At 45.9% G+C, this 22,416-nt stretch overlaps 1 long non-coding RNA gene across 4 annotated transcripts; it reads right to left on the reverse strand.

The window, feature by feature from the left end:
• Positions 1-1,295: 1,295 nt before the first annotated feature.
• Positions 1,296-21,543, reverse strand: LOC148685636 (uncharacterized). Of its 4 annotated transcripts, none has more exons than XR_015950184.1 (6): positions 21,404-21,543; positions 18,667-18,780; positions 10,589-10,694; positions 6,920-6,992; positions 6,208-6,308; positions 1,296-4,364 (listed from the first exon to the last, which is right to left on the reverse strand). It is a non-coding gene; the product is annotated as an uncharacterized LOC148685636 (long non-coding RNA). The 4 variants fall into 4 exon arrangements; XR_015950185.1 differs by having other exon boundaries at positions 6,208-6,338; positions 21,404-21,532; XR_015950186.1 differs by having other exon boundaries at positions 18,654-18,780; positions 21,404-21,531.
• Positions 21,544-22,416: the final 873 nt, after the last annotated feature.

A 22,416-nucleotide genomic window follows, 5' to 3' on the forward strand; every position in this document is an offset into this window, starting at 1 on the left:
ATGCAAAAATCCTCTTTTGCAACTACAGTCGTACCTTGGTTGATGAACAGAATACGTTCCGGAAGTCCATTCAACTTCTGAAAACATTCAAAAACCAAGGCACAGCTTTTGATTGGCTGCAGGAGCTTCCTGCACTCAATCCAAAGCCACAGAAGTGGCGTCAGATGTTCAGGTTCCAAAGAATGTTAGCAAACCAGGAACACTCACTTCCGGGTTTGCAGTGTTCGGGAGCCAAAACGTTTGAGTTACAAGGCATTCGTCAACCAAGGTACGACTGTGAAGAGAGGATTGAGGTACACTTGCACATCCCACATGGCTAGACATATAAAAGAATTTTCCCTGGTTGCAATTATGCTTCAGGGTATCACATTGCTAGGCATGAAAGGTAACATAAGCACAAATGGCTTAGAGTCTTTAGATAACTATTTTCAGCTCAGGAAGGAGTGGTCTTCCTGGGTGGGGACTTCAAATAGGTCCCTAATGAAAGAGAAGATAAAATGCTTTCTAACCATTCCCCATGCAAGCGGGCTTTCTCAGTGAGTAGTGGAGAAGGCCAGCAGCAGGGCACAACCCGAAGACCTGTGAGACTGAGACCCAGGAAGCAAAAAGAAGCTCTTCCAGAAGAAGGGTAGAATTTGGAGGAGAGGTTCAGGAGAAATATAACCCTATCAATATCCCCATGTAAGGAAAAATAAAGTGCATCTATCATTCTTGCTTGATCCCAGGGCAAGGAGGAGCTGGACGTGAGGATTTGTAGTACATGCAGGCAATAGTTCTTGTATGTGACCCCCAACTCTTTACACACATGCAAGGGTCCTTGTAGAGGGCAACAGCAAGGCCTGCATCACACCTGCACCAGCACACCTTCCAACACTTTGAAGCCAAAATCCATGATGCCATCCTCTTAGATACCATCTTCCTGTATTTTTAATCGCAAGAGCATGGTGGCTGTTTGGGTTGCCATTACTCGTGCAATTTTGCACTGTGGCTCCCTCTCCCCCTACAAAAAGTGCTTTTTCTGACATGGCACTCCAAAACATGTGTTCAGTTATCCCTACTGTCTACTTCCCATTTCTTAATGGTTACCAATCCACAAGAGGACCTTAACTCGTATTCTATGGCTGCTAGGCTTACTTAGGAGTCTTTGATAAGGTATGTCATATTCACCTGGACAGAAGATGGCTTTCCATGGTAATACAAAAGGGCACATAGATTCAAGGGTAAGTGGTTAGATTTAGGGTACATTTAGGGTAAGTGGTTAGAATGATTTTTAGAAACAAAAATACCCCAGAATAAAATGGTTTCAAAGTGCTATTTTAATCATGCATTATGAAACATTCTAACTTGCATGTTCTCCATTTCCAGCTGTCAATTTCATTTCAGTGCGGTAGTTGTAAAAAATGAGAAAATCAGAGCATAGGTACAATACAATTGATAGAGCATCTTTGGCAGTCAGCTGGTCTATACACTACACCTCAGTTTATCGATGCAGGGGAAAAAACAGGTATGCCTTAAAAGAATAGAGAACTATTTGCAAAGTAAACATGTATGGATTTGTGAAGTTACAAAAAGCTGTTTCTCATAAGTTAGTTCTGAAAAACATTTGAAAGAAAACTGTTCACACCATCTCAAATTAGAGACCACTCCTCTAATATAGTAAAAGCCTCAAGATGTGGACAAGGTCAGATATATCAAGCTAGCACTTAGGGAATTCTCACTGAGATTTGGATTGTAAGAGTCAGCACATTAGTCCACCTCGCTCCATACTGTCTACATCAGTAGTGGGGAGTCTCCAGCCTTCATGCCTAATAAGACCTACTAATTCTCCCTATCTGACCTGTGGGGCCGGATTGGCAAAGTCTGCCATATGCCTCAAGTGTGGGGAAGGTAAAGACAGGACTAGACCAAAGGTAGTTGCAGCCAGTCAATAAGAATGCCCACAGCTCTTTGGAAGCCCTCACAGTCAGCTGGTTGTCAGGGATTGCATAGTGCATGGGTCAGCAAACTAAGGCCTACAGGCCTGATCAGGCCCAATTGCCTTCTGGATCCAGCCTGCGGACAGTCCGGGAATCATCGCGTGGATCACCTGTGTGTGTGTTCTTTCCTTCTCCCTCACACAATTTAAGCAGCCGCTCTCTGGAGCCCTTTCACACACCGCTCATCATCCCTCTGCCGCCGCCAGCCCCTTCCACTCACAAGACACAGGTAAGCAGCCTCCAGGGTTTGTGGTGCTCTCGCATCACTTTTTTTCCGAAATATAGTCCGGCCCCTCACAAGGTCTTAGGGACAGTGGACTGAAAAAGTTTGATGACCCCTGACATAGTGCCACACACTGACACACAGGCAACAATGGATCACCTGACATCATTGTGACACCAGGAGAGCGACAGCTGTGTGAGATAAGGCTCCAGCCTGTTGACCTGATTCACTTCCCCACTGCTGGCCTATACTGACTTGCAGCAGTTATTCAGGGTTTCAGAAAGGGCTCTTTCCTAAGCCTACCTGGAACTGCTACAGGTAGAACATGAAGCCCCCTGGGTGTGATGCAGGTGCTCTACCACTGAGCTATGGTCTACCAAGGACAGCACCCTCAAAACATGCATTCCAGCAGCTAGGGACTTACGTAAATGCAAGATTCAAAAAATCATTTCCAAGTGAATTCTGCTTAGTCCCAAGGTGCTAGTCTTTAAATAAATGTGACAAACCATGTTGCTTTCAAGATTCAGGTTTACTGCTTTGGAGCACCATGAAAAACTGGTCTTGCTAACTCTGTTATGGGAAGTGGGGTGGCCCCCAATATGGTTGTGTTCATTATTGTCAATGGGACTACTTTGAGTAAAACTTAAGTTGACTACCACATATCTTGTTTTTAAAAAGCTTCCTAAAAATAGCTTTCAGATTAATAAGAACTTGTCTCCATCCCATTCTCCGTAACAGAATTTGGGGGTATCAGATTTACTTTCAGATATATATTTGTTGGGATTTTTGTCTATGTGCCATTTCACAGCTACACAACTGAACAATTAAGAGTTGGCCGGCAGATAAGAAGAATGAGCTAAAGAACTCTCCCTAATCTGCCTGGAGATATGGGTCCCTGGCAACAGGCCGGTAATTGGTCAATGTTCCCATTAAGGCAGGAAACTCATTACCTTCTGGGTAGGTTGTTGTTAGTGGATGAGAGGAGGTTGGTGTGTAGAGAGAGTTAGTGAGAGGGAAAGTGTTTGTTTTCCTAAGATCCGTGTCTGTATAACCTTGTATGTGTGAGACTATTGTATATAATAATGTCATATAGTTATTCCAGTTACTAGTGGCAGTGTATTGGTTCCTGTTTCATCCTGTCTAGCCGACGCTTTGCGACCCAAGCTTGCTGGAGACCTGCGTGCACTATGCTGTGTCCAACTGGTTCTAGTTGGAATTCTTCAGAAGGTTCAGTCCAGGCGATCCCAACATTACTACTATAAAAGTTTCGTGGAAAGCATTTCATTTCCTCAGGACTACTGTGATGAGAATACCATCTCAATACTTCCATCTAAGATGTATGAATCTAAATACCTAAGAGCAATGTAAAAACGTAAGTGTCTGAGGGATTACTAAACCACACATAGACAACTTAGAATATTTTATGTATTTAAGATGGCAGGGACTTCCTTCCATAGTGATGGTGTTGTTGTTTTTAAATACCCACTATTGGAATGGTCATTATCTGAAATCTCAATTAGCCAAACACAAAGAATAATACCCAAACCTTGCTACACAAATGGCTGATTCAGATATCCAAACAACTGGAGTTTCCCAATTCTTTACCTGTTTGTGTTTTGCAGGTTTGGTAGCAGCCATTTCAGGAAGAAAGTAAGGAGGGAGGGACAGTGATCGGACAAGTCAGTTTTTCCTGTGTTTGGCTTTTGCTGATTAGCTGAAGTAGTCTGGGGCAGAAAGCATGGATTAGAAATGCTTCCATAGGAAATCATCAGTTCATTATGCAAATGCTCGCCTAACAAATGATTTCCTGGGAATGCATTGTGTTTGGAAAGCAGGACCTGTGTGTAGTTGTCATCGTCTTTGCCATAGACTGAGAGTGCTGGTTTCTTGAAGGAATTTTTCAGGATCCGAGCTCCAGAGATGACACAGACTCAATGATACTTCTGCATTAACTCAATTATCTCTATGTGCATGTGATGTGTGGCATCAAGGCCCCAAATGAAATCCAGGTGTTCCCATTCAGGAATATACTTGTGGTAAACTAAGCTTGGGACCTGAGGTAGCAGCAGAGCAATGTCCTTTGGGTCTGCAAGCCAGTCACGACCACCACTCCAGAAAGCTGTTGGAACAGTCATCTGTTTTACAGTGCAGAAAGGTGGTGTTGACTAAAAGAGAAGGGAGAAATAACCGTTTTAAAAACAGTTCATTGTTTATAGCTCTGCAAAGGCCTCCCGATCAAAGCAAACACACACAAGCACTTATATGTTAAGATGCATGTAAGTTGAGCAGTTAACGTGCATAAGAAATGACCATTGTGCAGATTCACATGGTGTTGTGAAGAATGAGAACATAATCCAACCATAAAGAATAAATTGTGTACATTACCCAGTTAATATACTTTAACAGGCCTTGGGGCATGTCCATATGTGAGCTGCACTTTGTACATTCTCCAGGCATTCTGGAGAAATGAACTGACTTACATTTGACACTAAACTCAACTATGACACAGAATGAACGTGCAACTTGCTAAAGAGAGGATCACAGACACTGAACTTTCTGTGGTCCTGCTGTTGCTGCTCTGCTGTGAGATAAGCCATAGTTTGCTTAACATTAATTACACATCCCAGGTATGTACTGCCTCACTCCAAACAAACCACAAGCTGGAACCAAGGTTTCTTCTTGGATTTACAACTCATTGAGTGTCTTGGGAAAGACAAACCATGGCTTAGCTTAGTAGGAGATCCAAGGGCCACGTGCTCCTCTCTAGGAACCCTCCCACACCAGCATTCAAACCAAGCCATGGTTTGTCTTACCATTACCTGCAAACCAGCTCAATGTCATTGACTGATGACAAGAAATACCCATCTCTGTGTTCCTCCATGTCCCACCAGTTTTGTTTGTTTATTTTCCAAGTGTACAAGAAGGGGAGGGGGAATCCTGAGACAGAACTGGAGAGTTACTGGATTTCAGCTCATTTCTTTCTACATTTCTCAAAGGGCATGTATAAAACCTCTGGATGTCAGACGGCATCGTTTTCCATTCCGCCCTATGCTCATCACATGCCACACTGTTCCCATTCTCCTCCAGTTTGCCTTCCATCCAAATATCATTCATCTCACTGACTGCTATGGGAAGATGATGTAACTAGCTTTAGGGAAGTTGTTGTAGGCAAAAATTGTCTGTTTATGTCCTTTATCACATCATACTCTTCTAACAAAGTGTTTTGTGGAGTTTTATGTTACACAAACGTTCCACAGGAGAAAGTCACACTAGTGACTGAGGATCTTCAAAGCAAAATGCAAGTTTCACACACATACACACCAGTTTCATTTGTGCTTTAGCGGAACTGGCACTAACCAAACAAGATTTCATTTTAAACAACATTGTTCTGGCAAGTACCACATTTACATCTGAGTCAGCTAATTGATGTATAGAAAAATTTGAAAGAACATACATGCTGAATGCAGGCAATCCTCATAGGCATAACATCTTACTATATATAAAAAAGATCTAGACAGTATCTTCATTATATGGCAGGGCCCTGAAGGCAGATTTTGGGAATTCAGCAGATATGTCAACCATTTAAATCCCAGTTTAAATCTGAGATATATATATATATATTTGGATATAGAAATTAGATATGATTAAGGGAATTTGGAGACCAATTCCTATAGAAAACCTAAAGATGCCAATTCTTATTTGCAATATGACAGTTCTTATATTGGCGAAAGCCCAGAAGGAAGCCTAATATCACGTGGAATAGATCTGGATGACATTTCCCCCTTTATTCGTACCTCCATGGATAAGAAAGTCTGAAACTCCTAGAATGGGTTTTTCTGCATGATTTCTTAATATTAAATGGATGCCCAGTTGACAGCTCCAAGGGCCAACTCACTTTCTTACATAGTGAGGGAGGAAGTGTCATAGACTACTTCATAGTTTCACTGCCACTCTTCAGCCTGGTGAAAATTGTAGACATGCTGGTAAGAACTGAAAGTGATCACTTACCGCTTTTAGTTTCATTAGCTCCTTTCCTAGTACGTCAGCCTCCTGCAGAGTCGATGTGTGCAGTCGGCGAATCTTCGGGCACGTCAAAAGTGAAATGGTCTCTGGTGGTGAATGATGAAATATATAAGATCCTGGCGAGTGACATAATGAAGAACCTATGACATCACCTCATAAAAATCTCAACAAACCCAGTTTTGGATTTTCTACAAATCAGCACACTCCTTGGACCTTATCTAGCCAAGCCCAATACCACATTTTTAAAAAAGGAATCGTCCATAGATTTAACTGCTAAGACACAGGAGAAATTGCAAATAATTAAAAAAAAATCACATCCCAGCCATATATCTTTACATTTTTTTCAGTTACAGTTCTATGTTGTATACATACAACACACAATGTTGTATACATAGTTTTTGACAGGTTATTACAAATTGCTGCAAACCTGTATGAACTGGAGATACCGGTTTTTGACCAGGACTCAGAGCAGCTAGTTGGATATTGTGGCTCTATTGTGTGTGTTCAATTCATGGCTTCATCTTTTTCCATTACTGTATTATAGAGGTTTCTATAGTCAACTAAATATTTAGTATTTAGCCTGATTATAAAATTCATTTAAGTTTGGACAGCAGTCTTTGTCACCAGTAGCTATTTCCATTTTTTACTATTATGTAAACAGAGGGAGGGACATGAACAATTACTGGTAAATTCTTACCTGGTTGTAGCGAGCCAGATTTTCTTCCTTGCTATCCCAAGTCAAAGGCTTTGAACTTCCCAGTCTTCACACCCTGAAAAAGAGATGTGTTGAATTTTAAAAGCAAACAAATAAACAAACAAATGTGAACAAGGACAGTGCATGCTTCCATGTTCAAGCTATAATTAAGGCTACGCAGTAATGTATTAGCTTCTTCCCTTTAGGAAAACAAAGATTGGTGTTTTAACCACCCGAAGATACAGAAAGCCATCTGAAAGCAGCAGATCTTACTAAAGCTTTTGTTGTTCTTCTATATTGCTCATTCACCTATGTCTCCCATTTTAATTAGGAACTCCCATTTTACTTAGGGATACTTAAGGATAAGCTAGCTGGTGAGTGGGATCCTATGTAAATCAGATCCTGAATGAGAAAGGAGTTTGCATTCAGATGAATCAGGGAGAGGTTTGCATCGGAATTCGCAACTAAAACAATTTCAAGAGCATTGTGCAAAATGTTTTGAGGTCATTCATTGTTACATCAGGTTACTGACAAATGGGTGGCCCTAACCTGCTCTTAATTTTGGCCTATGAAAATTATCTTGATAAGAATCTGGCCTGTGGAGCTAAATAGGTTACCAATCCTGACATACATAACAATCTTAAACAGAGCCATTTCAAAGTGCATTTAGGACTGTAGTCTAAGGGCTTGTCCACACTTCCTCTTGTCCTGTGCACAGAAAAGAGGTTTTCTGTTTCTCCTGCACTTTCTAGGTACAGGTCTGAGTGGTTTTGCCTTTGCCCCACTGCTCCCCGCTGGAAAACCTGCTCTTTAGCTATAAATCACAATAAATGACAATCTGCAGAACACCTGATTGCCATTGGTTCCGATTCAGCTCTAAAGATCACGTTTCCCTGGGAGAAAGCGGTGGAGCAAACAGAGGTGTGGATAAGCCCCACCAGCACAAATCTCCCCATGCCTATTCCAAACAGTTCAATGGGACTTACTCCCAGAGAAGCATGTCTAGGATTGCAGCCCAAGTCACAGAATCAGAGTCAGAAAAGACCAACTCGTTCAACTCCTACTGCAGCCACTAGAGCCCTAAGGATCATCAGTACAGTATAACAATTGATCCAAAATAGAGAGGAGGTTCATGGCAAGCAGCATTTAGGAAGAGACAACTCCAGATGGCTCAAAGAAGCAAGCCAATTTCCAATACCTCTCTACAAAAACATTCAAATTCTCACAGGCAGAGGAAATACAGATCCAAATCCTTCACTGACACAAGTCCACGACATGTGCCATATGTGGTCAAAGATGTCCCGCACCTCTTTATCAGCCTGTTCTCATGAATATGATCAGCCATTTAAAGCTGAAATCTATACACAAAACTTATTTTAAGATAACTGAGGATTTAGGTGCTACAGCTGGACTGTGAGAAAAATATACATCACTTCGACTCTGTAAGAAAGAGGGAAATGATTAGCTGAATTTATCACATAGTGCAACAGCCACTTTCCCTTCAATTTGGTTTGTTGGCTTGAACAAAAGAAGTGCACCAGAACTTAACATATGGATATCATGCAGGAATCAGTGTTTAAGTAGTAATTAAAGGTAAAGGTAAAGGGACCCCTGACCATTAGGTCCAGTCGTGACCGACTCTGGGGTTGCGCGCTCATCTCGCATTATTGGCCGAGGGAGCCGGCGTATAGCTTCCAGGTCATGTGGCCAGCATGACAAAGCCGCTTCTGGCAAACCAGAGCAGCACATGGAAACGCCGTTTACCTTCCCGCTGTAGCGGTTCCTATTTATCTACTTGCACTTTGACGTGCTTTCGAACTGCTAGGTTGGCAGGAGCTGGGACCAATCAATGGGAGCTCACCCCATCACAGGGATTCAAACCGCCGACCTTCTGATCAGCAAGCACTAGGCTCAGTGGTTTAACCACAGCGCCACCTAGTAATTACACACACCTTTTTAGGAAGATCAGCTTAAACTAGCTCCCAGTCCCAATCATAGCTGCCAAGTTTTCCCTTTTCTCGCGAGGAAGCCTATTCAGCATAAGGGAAAATTCCTTTAAAAAAGGGATAACTTGGCAGCTATGGTCCCAATATTATGTTACCAAACAAGAGGGATATTAGCATAGAGCAAGGCATTTCAGTTTAACTGACCCAAAACATAAATTCATTATTACATTTTATGTATCTAAATACTTACAGTGCAATCCTACACACCTTTACTAAGAAGTAAACTATACTGTGTTTAACAAGGCTTATTCCCAGGTAACTGTGTGCATGATTACAGCCCTAACTAGAACTTTTGATGATACAGTACAATTAGTGCCAACATATATGTGACAATTAACAACCATTGATGCAGTGGGTCATGGCATTGTATGTATTCCGCCCATATGACATGAATTCACCCCACCCTACTTTAATGTCATGTCCAATTGGGTTCCCAACAATGATTAGGGGACATTCATGGACTCTCATCAAGAATGCTCTTAGCTAGATGTATATGAAAAGTTCAATTATCAGGATCAGCAGGACCTAACTGACTTCCTATGGTAAGCATAAGGCTGTCAAGGGTGGGTGCCTCTCTAATTCTATGTTACACCACACTCTCCATGGTAGCCACTTTGTGTTATGTCATGCACCCTTCCCATAGCACTCAAGTTGAGACTGCCCCCAATGCTGTCTCAAAATCTAAAATGTGCCCACTGGTCCAACCTCTAACCTTGTGCAACAAATCCACTTTAAATAAATAAAATATTGCGGTTTCAAAAATTATGTGGGAATGCCTTAAAAAGTGTAAGATGAACAAACAACTAATGTGAAGACATGTAAACACTCCACAAGTAAATTCAGGATTAATATAGGATTCATGCTCATTGTTCTATAAGCTCTTCAGAAGCAAATCAGAATGAGTACCCATTAAATACTCAACATCATCTAATCTGTAAATAAATCAGGATCAATGGCTAGCTGTGGCAGGGTTGAAAATGCAAGTGTAAATTCACTTGAGTGGCTGAATACATGATATACATGATATATGGAGTGACAGTCAGAGGTGAGCTGAAGTTACAACTGTCTTCATTATAGAACTATGGCTTACCAGACCAAGGCTAGATCTACACTGATCTGTTTAACATTACATCAAAACTGAAAAACTGCTGTTTAAACTCTGACTACAAACCAGGTTTGATCATGGTTTGCCACCCCGGATTTTAATTGATTTAAACAGAAGCAAACACAAAGCACACTTAACAAGGTGTGCTGGGAGTACTATACTCCATATCAAGCATCCCCAAACTTCGGCCCTCCAGATGTTCTGGACTACAATTCCCATGATCCCTGACCACTGGTCCTGTTAGCTGGGGATCATGGGAGTTGTAGGCCAAAACATCTGGAGGGCCACAGTTTGGCGATGCCTGCTCCATACACTGCTTTTTGTAAGGCCATTGCCACTTGAAACATTACTTATATGCAAATATTTCTAAATAGGAAATTGCAGGAAACCCACACAGGAGCTGTTATTCAAGATGATTCTCCATAGGTGTCCAGTGGCTCCATTTGTAATCACTGTACCATGAACAACCTTCCTCTTGAAAGCAATATGCAATAGCAACTGTACAGAAAAATGTTTAGCTATTAGAAATGCCAACGTGAATTTAAAAGCCTGCTAACCTACCCATTGTAGTGCCCTGGGAATGACCAGCATAATATGTTCCTGTCCAGTTTCTTTCAGGATAAAATTTATTGAAGCTGAAAGGTCATATTTAGCCATTTCATCATAGCTGCAAGAAAAAAAGGGGGGGGAACAGCCTATGCTTAACATATGCAATGAAATATTGTACATGTAAAATGCTGTGTTCTCTACTCAAGGCAATACAAGAAGAGACTTGGATCTGGAAGACCAGAGTTCATCTCCTCCATGAGTCCATCCAATCAACAGTTCTCTGAACATTTGTGAAACAGGATGAATGTTATGGCACTCAACCTCACACATTGTTTTAAAAGGACAAAGTCAGTGAATACTATTAAAGCACTTTCAAAATGGATAATGCACTAGGACTTCTCTTTTAGCCCATGTTATTGTTATATATTGTTGACTGCGGGAAGCAGTGGAAGACAGGAGTGCCTGGCGTGCTATGGTCCATGGGGTCACGAAGAGTCGGACACGACTAAACGACTAAACAACAACAATTGTTATATAAATTACTAGCTGGCCCGGCCACGCATTGCTGTGGGTCATCCCTGTGATTCCCCCCACCCTGTCCTGATACATGATGTATCCCGCCCCTCCTCCCTCTACCCCCTGGCTCATCCCTGTGTTTCGGTAAGATACCCTTCCCTCTGTTGTCCCCAGGGAGTGTTGGCTCCTCCCCCTGTAACTCCATACCTTGGCATGCACTTTTGTCTGAGCCTTCTGTTGTTCCTGGGGAGTGTTGGCCTGTCCCCCATGTATCTCCATACCTTGGCCCCTACCCTTGGAGATGGAACAGTTAGGTTCTGGGTTCTATTTCTGTTATGTACTGAGCTAAATCCTAGAACAATAGGATTCAGAATCAGCGGGAGCTACCCAATCCAACTCCAGGTGGAAGTGAATCCGCAACCTGATTGGCCTGCTGGAGCAGCCAATCAGGCGGCTGGCAGAAGTGAATCTGCTACCTGATTGGCCTGTAGGAGCAGCCAATCAGGCTGCAGGCAGAAGTCAATCCACAATATAATTGGCCCACAGGTGTAGCCCTGAAGTAGCCAATCACGCAAGGCCCATTGTGTAAATAATGTATATAAGCAGATGGTTTTGGGAAAAGAGCCATTCGTCTTCTCTTCTTCTCCTTGATGAATATGAGCTGAATAAAGAGCATGAAATTCACTCTCGACTCCGAGTATATTTCACTGGCGACGAAGGTGGGATCCTGCTGAGCTGACCGCCACCACGCACTGCACCGCAGCACCGCCACCTGCTGCACCGCTGCATCGCACCGTGCATCCAGGCTTCAGCTCCAGGACCCAAGGAACCCAGAATGGCAACCGACAGCAGCTTCTTGCCATTCAAACCAGCATCAGGAGACTGGGAAGGGTACGCCGCCCGTTTCAACTTCCTCCTGCAAGCGAAAGAAGTCACCAACGATGCCATGAAGAGGGCGACATTCTTCAGCGTCTGTGGAGAGGAGACGTTTGAAATCGCCCGGGCTCTCCTTGCACCTAGAGATGTCGCTACCGTCTCTTACAAAACAATAATGGAACGGCTGAAGGAGCACTTTTCACCACAGCCCTCGGTGGTAGCTTGCCGAAATGCCTTCTACGCAAAGCGGCAAGCCCCGGGGGAAACCATAACTGGGTTTGTGACCTCCCTCCGCCAAGCCGCCCGGTTATGCAACTTCTCAGAGTTGGAGAACATGCTTCGTGACCGCCTCGTCGGTGGCCTGAGGGACGAGATGTTGAAACGACGCCTCTACGCCAAAAAAGACCTCACGTTCCAGATTGCTCTGGAGGAAGCCCTGGCAACCGAAGCCGCCGAGAGGTCAACGCAAGAGGCACGACCGGCCCCGCCATCCCAACCGAGGGTCTACCACGAAGACCTCACCGACGAATCCGAATCTGACAGGGAGGAAGTACACCGAGTACAGCGGCGCACTCAAGCAGCACACACACCACAGCAGCCTCGACGAGAAGGAGGGAACTGTGCAAGCTGCGGGGAGAACCACGAGAGGAGGACCTGTCGTTTCCGCAACGCAGAGTGCAGGCAGTGCAGAAAATTGGGACACATCGCCCGGGTGTGTCGGGCTCGACTCACCCGTCGACAACCATCAGATGACCGACCCAGGAGCCCCAGGTCACACGGCACCATGCACCAAGGCAACTCGACGGAGATCACGGACTACCAGGTATTCCAGTTGCCCCATCCCAGCACAGAGAAAATTTATATAGAGGTACAGATAGAGGGAGCCCCATGCCGCATGGAGCTGGACACGGGTTCAACTCTATCCATAATCTCGGCCCGAACATTAAGGGAACTGTGCCCTAATGGGGGTCCCAAACTAAGGCCGGCCCCATTCACCCTCCGGGACTTCCAGAAACGTAAGGTCCCTACAATGGGGGTGGGGACCTTCAGGGTGCAATATCGAGGGCGAAAGCAACAATTGGACTTGCTGGTAGTTAAGGGCCCCTACGTTAGCTTACTGGGACTGGCATGGTTTGGACCTCTGGGGCTAGCCGTTACCGGGGTGAACCGCACTAGCTTACAAGTGGACGTGGACGCCATATGCAAAGAGTTTCCAGGGGTTTTCGATGGGGCATTGGGACGATATACAGGACCCCCCATTGCCCTACAGCTAGACCCCGCTGTACGACCCATCAGGCACAAGGCCCGCCGGGTCCCGTTCGCCCTGAAACCCCGCATAGACGAGGAATTGGACCGGCTCGTGGAGCAAGGAGTGCTGGAGCCGGTGCCCAACGCCCCCTGGGAAACTCCAATTGTCACACCCGTCAAGCCTAACGGTTCGGTCCGCATCTGTGCAGACTACAAATGCACCATAAACAAGGCTCTCACGGCCCATGCATACCCAGTGCCAGTGGTCAGCCATGTCCTCGCCACCCTGGCTGGGTCAAAAATCTTTGGCAAACTGGACTTGGCCCAAGCGTATCAACAGTTGCCTGTGGACGAAGCCACAGCAGAGGCTCAGACGATTGTGACGCACAGAGGGGCATTCAGAGTAAAGCGGCTGCAATTTGGCGTTAGCGTGGCACCAGGCATATTCCAGAATCTAATGGACTCTCTCCTTAAAGGGATTCCTGGCGTCACCCCCTTCTTCGATGATGTACTGATCGCCGGGCCCACACCAGAGGAATTTGAGGACCGCCTCCGCTCCGTCCTGCACCGTTTCCAGACGGCGGGCCTCAAGGTGAAGCGGGAAAAGTGTTTACTGGGAGTGCCGCAGGTGGACTTTCTGGGATTTAAGGTGGACGCAGAAGGGGTCCATCCAACCGGTGACAAGGTACGGGCCATTTGTGAGGCCCCAGCGCCCAAGAGCAAGCCCGAACTTCAGTCATTCTTGGGACTATTGAACTTTTACCATGCCTTCCTTCCCCATAAGGCAGCGGTAGCGGAGCCCCTACACAGACTCCTAGATAAAAGGGCCCCTTGGGTGTGGGGCCAGCGACAAAGGGCCGCATTCCAGGCAGTCAAGGACTTGCTCGTCTCAAACTCGGTCTTGGCACACTTCGACGAGAGGCTGCCAGTGGTGCTGGCATGCGACGCCTCTCCCTATGGCATCGGCGCTGTCCTGGGACACCAACTCCCGGATGGAAGAGAGGTGCCGGTGGCATACTTCTCCCAGACGCTTGCTGCAGCCGAATGAAACTACTCACAGATTGACAAGGAGGGTCTGGCAATCGTGAAGGGCGTAAAAAAATTCCATGATTTCTTGTACGGGCGGCCCTTTACCATAGTGACTGACCACAAGCCGTTGCTTGGCCTGTTTGCCCCCGAGAAGCAGACCCCCCAAGTGTTGTCTCCACGTGTCCTCAGGTGGTCAATTTTCCTTGCCGGCTACCAGTATGCACTAATCCACCGCCCTGGGAAGGCGATGGGCCACGCAGACGCACTCAGCAGGCTACCACTACCAGAAACAGGCCCCGACCCAGCGCCTGCGCAAGAGGTTATGACCCTGGAGCTGCTTCCCGACCGACCCATTCAGGCACAAGAAGTTGCGCACCATTCCACAAAAGATAGGGTCATCTCCCGGGTCCTGGACTGGGTGTGGCGAGGATGGCCCAGCAGCAGCCCCGGGCCAGAATTCGCTGGCTACACAAACCGCAAACATGAACTGTCGGCCCACAAGGGGTGCCTGTTATGGGGAAGCAGGGTTGTTGTTCCCCAGCCCCTCCGCAAAAGGGTCCTCACAGCCCTACACGAGACACACCCAGGAGTAGTGAGGATGAAGGCCCTTGCCAGGAGTTATGTGTGGTGGCCGGGGATTGACAGAGAGATAGAGGCCTGGGTCCAACACTGCCAGACCTGCCAAGAATCCCGCCCGGATCCCCCAAGGGCCCCAGTCCAGCCCTGGGAGTCCGCCCGACATCCATGGTCACGCTTGCACGTGGACTTCGCTGGCCCCTTCCAGGGAAAAACATTCTTCATAGTGGTGGATTCCTACACCAAATGGCTGGAGGTCGCACTGGTACCGTCCACTTCTACGGCGGCAGCCATCCGGGTACTACGTAAGCTGTTTGCAACCCACGGGCTCCCTGACACCCTCGTCTCGGACAATGGAACCGCATTCACGTCAGAGGAGTTCCAGACCTTCACAGCGCAGAACGCCATCCGCCACATTCGCTCAGCACCATTCCACCCTGCCACCAATGGCCAAGCGGAGCGCATGGTGCGGACCACCAAGGACAGCCTCCGCCGCATAACACAAGGGGACTGGGAATACCGCCTTGCCGCATTTCTTCTAGCACAGCACAGCACCCCAAGCACAACGACGGGCCGGAGCCCAGCTGAACTACTCATGGGCCGGCGCCTTGCAACTAGACTGGACCGACTTCACCCCGACAGAGCTCAGGATGAGGTAGTGGTGGGGAAAGGCAGGAACCCCCGGACATTTGTGGCCCAGGACCCAGTGTATGCAAAGAATTTTGGGGCAGGCCCAGCATGGGTACCCGCCACAGTCACCAAGGTGACCGGTCCCGTGTCGTACGAGGTACTAACGGAAGGGGGGCAATGTTGGCGCCGCCACTGCGACCAGCTACGGCGACGATTCCCAGGAGGAACCCGGGAGGAGAGCGGGACAGAGGGGTCCCAAGGGGACAGCAGGGCAGTGAGGCCTGTAGAGCGAGAGGGGTGGGCAGGGGAAGCAGAAGCAGTAGGCACAGAGGGGCGCCCCGAGGCTGGAAGGACACCGGAACCAGAGTCACAACCTAGTGGTTCAGTGGCGCCAGACCAGACAGCCCCGGCACAGCCAGCAGCCTCGGAACACGAGCCAGAACCAGAACCCCTGACCAAGGAACACCCCAGGCCACAACGCACACGGAGGCGGCCAGCAGACCTTGGGGACTACGAATGCAACTTCCCGGGCAGGACTGGAACTTAGAGGGGAGGGGTGTTATGTACTGAGCTAAATCCTAGAACAATAGGATTCAGAATCAGCGGGAGCTACCCAATCCAACTCCAGGTGGAAGTGAATCCGCAACCTGATTGGCCTGCTGGAGCAGCCAATCAGGCGGCTGGCAGAAGTGAATCTGCTACCTGATTGGCCTGTAGGAGCAGCCAATCAGGCTGCAGGCAGAAGTCAATCCACAATATAATTGGCCCACAGGTGTAGCCCTGAAGTAGCCAATCACGCAAGGCCCATTGTGTAAATAATGTATATAAGCAGATGGTTTTGGGAAAAGAGCCATTCGTCTTCTCTTCTTCTCCTTGATGAATATGAGCTGAATAAAGAGCATGAAATTCACTCTCGACTCCGAGTATATTTCAATTTCCCAGCATGCACTTTTGTTTGAGCCCTCTGTTGTCCCTGGGGAGTGTTGGCCCCTCCCCCGGTATCTTCCTACATTGGCCCCCACCCTTGGAGAAGGAACTGTCAGTTTCTGGGTTCTATTTCCCAGTATTTACTTTTGTCTGAGCCTTCTGTTGTCGCCGGAGAGTGTTGTCCCCTTCCCCCTGTACATTGTACATTGTACATTGTACATTGTACTGTACATTGTACATTGTACTGTACATTGGCCCCTGCGCACGCATCGTGAACATGCTTATATATTTAGATTTTTAAAAAATTGAAATAAGAACCTGAGAAGCAGAAGTTATTATTGTTTAATTTTATTTTGGGGGTTGTCATTTATTTTGGTGGGTATTGTATGATTTGGGTGTTGTGTGTTTTGTGGTTTTTTTTTTGTTATTTGGATTTTCTAATTTTGGAGTAGGTGTTTTGAATGTAGGATGTGGTGTTGGTTTTTTTTATTGTGCTGTTTGCAATGTTTTATTTCTCTAGTTGGGGTTGTCATTTATTTTGGTGTGTAGTGTATGATTTTGGTGTGGGTGGTTGTTTTTCGTTTTTTTATTTTTGGTGTGATTTTTTGGAATGTAGGATGGGATATATTTTGTTTTTTTTAATGTGTTGTTTGTAACGCTTTTTTATTTTTATGACTTTTATTGTGGGTATAATTGAGGAGTATTTGGTGTTGAGGAAGGTGGGGAGAGGTCCGTTTGGGCAAAGATAAGGATCGGGGGTGATGATGCGCCCTGGGACCCAGAGAACTACTTTAAAAATCCTGTTTGGGGGATCAAATAGTGAAGCCCCATAGTTCCGAAGCGCCCGAGCTGTTTGGTTCCATAAAAAACCCAGGAAGTGGCAAGGGGAAGGTAGGGGATTTTAAATCGGGGGGGGGGATTGGCCACTGCAAATATCCGAGGACTTAAACTTAAACTGGGGAGAGAAAGTGCATGGTTGTTGTTGTTTTTAAAGACGCAGAGGCTTGCAATCAGTCATAGTATAAAGCCTAGGTTAAAAGGGGCATGACTGCCCTTACTTAAAATGGCTGTCAGAGCCTCGCATGTGACACAACACCTGCTAATTTAAAAAGCAAAAACCCCTCGCCGTGCCCCCAAGTGCATGTTAAGGGAAATGATGGACGACTGCCTAATGTTGCCAGGTGTTTATTAATGCAGCCGCCAGGAGGCGAGGCCTAGTCTGTCGGCCTTGGCTTGGGCTAGTATTTAAATGTGAGCCGAGGCCTCCACCCTGTATCTCCATTCCTTGGCCCCGGCCTGACTCTGTGGCATAGCTGCCAAGTTATCCCTTTTTTACAGGGATTTTCCCTTATGCTGAATAGGCTTCCTCGCGAGAAAAGTGAAAACTTGGCAGCTATGCTCTGTGGGTTGTCTGGTAATGGCCGCCTTGGTGGTTTCAGTTGCTCGGTTGATGATGTCATTATTTGGCACCGCCCTTCAGAGATTCTGCTGGTGACAGCACGCAATCAGCCTTTCTATTGGATGCTGCTGGAGTCTTCAGACCTTCTGCTAGTGGTGTCTAATTTGGGCGCCACTATTTTGTGTGTGAAAGGTGTGGTTTTTTGAAATAATTTTTACGCCAGATCCCTCCCTGATGGGCATGGAATGTTGTGGCCAAATTTGTTACATTACTGTTCAGCAGTTACGGAGAAAGGCTGTGACCTCTGCGCGCGCAATGCCTACATTTTTATATACAGTGGTGCCTCGCTAGACGAATGCCCTGTAAGACTAATTTTTTGCTTAACGAATAGATTTTTCGAGCGGAGGTTGCCTTGCAAGACGAATTCGTTTTGTGAAAAATTCGTCTAGTGAATCGTGGTTTCCCATAGGAATGCATTGAAATTCAATTAATGCGTTTCTATGGGCAAAAAAACAAATAAAACAATTTCAATGCATTCCTATGGGATTTGCTAGACGAATTTTTCGTTATACGAATTGACCCGTGGAAAGAATTAAATTCGTCTAGCGAGACACCACTGTATATAGATTCCTACTCAAACAGTGTTCCAGTTAAATTGTATTACCTGAAATCCATAGTTCAAAAAGGAACTAAAACACACTTGACCTTGTCTATTACTTAAGAGATACAATAACTATACGTTACCAAACAAATTGCCCATATTCTGATGGCATCTCAAACTTTTCCAAAGCAAGAAATCATCATTTTTCCTAGCAGAAAAAAATCCCTGCAGTATTGGACATTTGTATATATGTGTACACAGAATATATACAGTACCTCACACACTCACCCATGTTCCACTTCTTTCTCCCATCAGGAGTCTGTTAATACTCAGGATATACCCATCATCTGTCACCACTTCATATTCCTCGCTGGGATATCCTCTGAATGAAATAATTTCACTCTGGAGGGGAACAGAAAACAATGGCCAGAGTTCAGTTGGGTAAGTTAGAAAGTGACTGTGAAAACCCTATACACCTCTTTTCCACAGAAAACAACCAACAGCTGGTGTTTGCAAAAATGTGAAAAGTCGGAGAAGATCGTAGAACTGCCCCACATAAACATTTGTCAGTTACAACGCCGTCTAAGAGTCTATTGTGGTGGTCAGATCAGCAGTATTTGTGAATGCCAGGTGACAGAAGCAAAAGAGTAGGCAGTGTGGTATTCAAGCGCAGAGACCTTTCCTGGCACCTGTCTCCCCCTGCTGGAATTAGGAGCCTTCTGTTGTAGCCCAGCCTATTTCTGCTGTTGTGTTGTGCTGGCAGTAGTTCCCAACCCCTGACCACCTGAATATTGCTCAGGGTCTCGGTGGACTACAAAATTACTTTTCTGCCTTTTGTTGAATAATTGCAATATACTGTACTAGAGCACAGATTGGTAACCCTTCTGGACTTGCTTAGAAAAAAAAGAAGAAAACATGCTGTAAGCTGTCTTGAGCATTTATATTTGGAGGGCAGGGAAAGTATTTTGAAATGAGATAGATAGATGATAGATAGATAGATAGATAGATAGATAGATAGATAGATAGATAGATAGATAGATAGATAGATAGATGAGAGAGAGAGAGAGAGAGAGAGAGAGATGATAGATAGATAGATAGATGATAGATAGAGTGAATAGTTGTAGAATCCAGCACTTGTTCCAAATGCACCTTCAACTAAAGCAAATACAACACAAAAAGATAAATAGCTTACGATATTCATAGCAGCTTTTGGATCCAGGTATTTTCTTCTTGGAAGTGTTCTGGAAGTAACAAGGGCTTGGACCAAACCTGCCACTCTTATACATAGCTGTCAGCCCTCCCTTTTTTTGCAGGAAACTCCCTTATTCCAAGTCACAGCTGTCAACCTTCCCTTTTTTTGCTGGAAATTCCCTTATTCTAGCGCCGTTTCCCGCTGCTATCCTGGATTGTTAGATATACCGTAGACCAGGCATAGGCAACCTTGGCTCTCCAGATGTTTTGGAACTACAACTCCCATGATCCCTAGCTAACAGGGCCAGTGGTCAGGGATCATGGGAGTTGCAGTTCCAAAACATCTGGAGAGCCATGGTTGCCTATGCCTGCTGTAGACTGTCCCCAGGACAGGTGAGGCTGCTGATCCCTTAGTTTCAAATCCGAAAGTTGACGGCTATGCTCTTATGAGGAACCACATCCTTAATCTGCATGGAAACAAATCCATTTTTTCAGCACAAATGTACAAGACTGGTCCTCCACACAGCTAGATTAAACCAACTGTCAAAAAGATGCACTGAAAGCTATATTATATTTCACAGAAAGAAATGGCAGATAACATGGCTTACAACTGTTTTTCAAGAACAGACAGTGCTTTCCTGGATGGGGTGGGGGAACTCCAGCCAGTTCTTTTCAATTAATATGATTAGTTTGGCCTTACCCAATTTCCAGCAGCATCTGGAGGACCAAAGACTTGTGTCCCCCCCCCCCATGTTGTTAAGCATTCAATAGTGGCTGATTGCATAGGTTTAGTAACAAATGTGGTAGCTCCAGCTTTTGGAAACTGGAGCTCACTTTGCTCAGATATGTGACTTAATTTGGAATGTGGTGGGGAGGGGCATGTATGATGCCTTGAGCTCTTTCTAGAAAAGGTGTGATTAAAAGGAAAGAATAAAAAAGGCTACAATCCTATGCACATTTCCTTGAGAGCAAGCTCTGCTGAATGATGAAAGTTACTTTTGAGCAAACCCGTTGAGACATGTTTCAACTTTAAGCAGTAACTATTGCCCAACAAAGTCCAAAGCTTCCAATATATTTTTATGGCTGTCATGCACTGTGTTGCCTAACCATCAAATTATTACAGTTGTGACCCCAGCTATTATCCATGTCACATGGGTTTAGAACCTGTTTGCAGCATTTATGTAATCTGTTGGTAACACGATTCTGGAATGTAGCAGAGGAGTCCCATGATGACACACTGAAGTTTTAACAGACCTATTATGAATGCTATACATTATTTATTGTTACATCAATAAAAAGGGGGGGGAGAATGAATTCAGTTCTTCAAGGCTGTAATTCTCACTTCTGAGTAGACATTAATAATAATAATAATAATAATAATAATAATAATAATAATAATAATAATAATTTTATTATTTATACCCCACCCATCTGGCTGGGTTGCCCCAGCAACTCAGGGCAGCTTCCAACACATAAAAACATAATGAAACGTCAAACACTTTTAAAAAAATCAGTTGCTATAAAATTAAGTTTCCCCATAAAGTGGTGAGAATATCATTTCTACAAGTCTGCAATTACATGCCACATTACAAACTGAGTGGGGATGGCTCTGACTGAGCATGGTTACAACTTCACCCCACCTCCCCAGCAGTAAATCTCATTGCAGGGAATGGGATTCACTTCGGAGTAGACATGGTTAGGGTTGTAGTGGGAGATTTGGGAAACCCCACGCCCCCAAACCTCCCCACCCACCCACCCCCGACCCCCTTATCTGCCTCCTGCCTTGACAGTGCACTGGCCCGTTTTCAAGCCCATGAAACCGAAGGGGACTTACTTCTGTGCAAAATTGCCGCGGGAGCCCTCAGAAGCTCCCTCGCTCTCTCCCCTCGGTTTATCGCCTCCTCAGGAAGCAACGCTCCCTCCGAGCCCTCCCTCCCGAGTCGCGACGCAGGCAGGGAGAGGCGGCGCTGCCACTCGGGCTCCTTCAGGCAAAGAGGCAGGCAGGCAGGTGGATTTTCCATGCGCCCCGGCAACCACCCCCACCGCCAAGTTCGCCGGTAGCCTACTGCAGTCCCTTGCGCGCTGACTTGGAAGTAAGTCCCGTGGCTTTCGAGGACCCTTATTCCTAAATTTGCATTGGATTGTGTATTACAACGTGCTGCTTTCATGAATGGGATCCTGTCAGCATAGAACACCTGCGGCGGAAGATCAGCGCTGCTTCCCCATTTGCTACGAGGCCGAGCTCAAGGTGTCACTATTAGTACTGTATATAAAGCCCGTCGCAGCTAGGGAGCAGTTTACTTCCAGGATTGCCTTTCCCCATACTGTATATGCCCATTCCAGCAGTTTGATATATTGAACCAACCAGCCCTGTTGCACTTTACAGGAACGGAGGTGCTCCATAATACCAGTTCTGCACATATGGAACCATAGAATTGTAAAGGTAAAGGTAAAGGGACCCCTGACCATTAGCTGCTCACGACTAGGTCCAGTCGTGACTCTAGGGTTGCGGCGCTCATCTCGCGTTATTGGCCGAGGGAGCTGGTGTACAGCTTCCAGGTCATGTGGCCAGCATGACAAAGCTGCTTCTGGCGAACCAGAGTAGCACACGGAAACGCCGTTTACCTTCCCACCGGAGCGGTACCTATTTATCTACCGTACTTGCACTTTGATGTACTTTCGAACTGCTAGGTTGGCAGGAGCTGGGACCGAGCAACGGGAGCTCACCCCTTCGCAGGGATTCAAACCGTCGAGCTTCTAATCGCCAAGCCCTAGGCTCTGTGCTTTAACCCACAGCACCACCGGCATCCCTTAATTGTACTTGTAAGAAATAGATATTTGAGTGTA

Source organism: Zootoca vivipara, chromosome 5 (genome assembly GCF_965207765.1).
Source record: "Zootoca vivipara chromosome 5, rZooViv2.hap1.1, whole genome shotgun sequence".
In the NCBI taxonomy this organism is placed as follows: domain Eukaryota; kingdom Metazoa; phylum Chordata; class Lepidosauria; order Squamata; family Lacertidae; genus Zootoca; species Zootoca vivipara.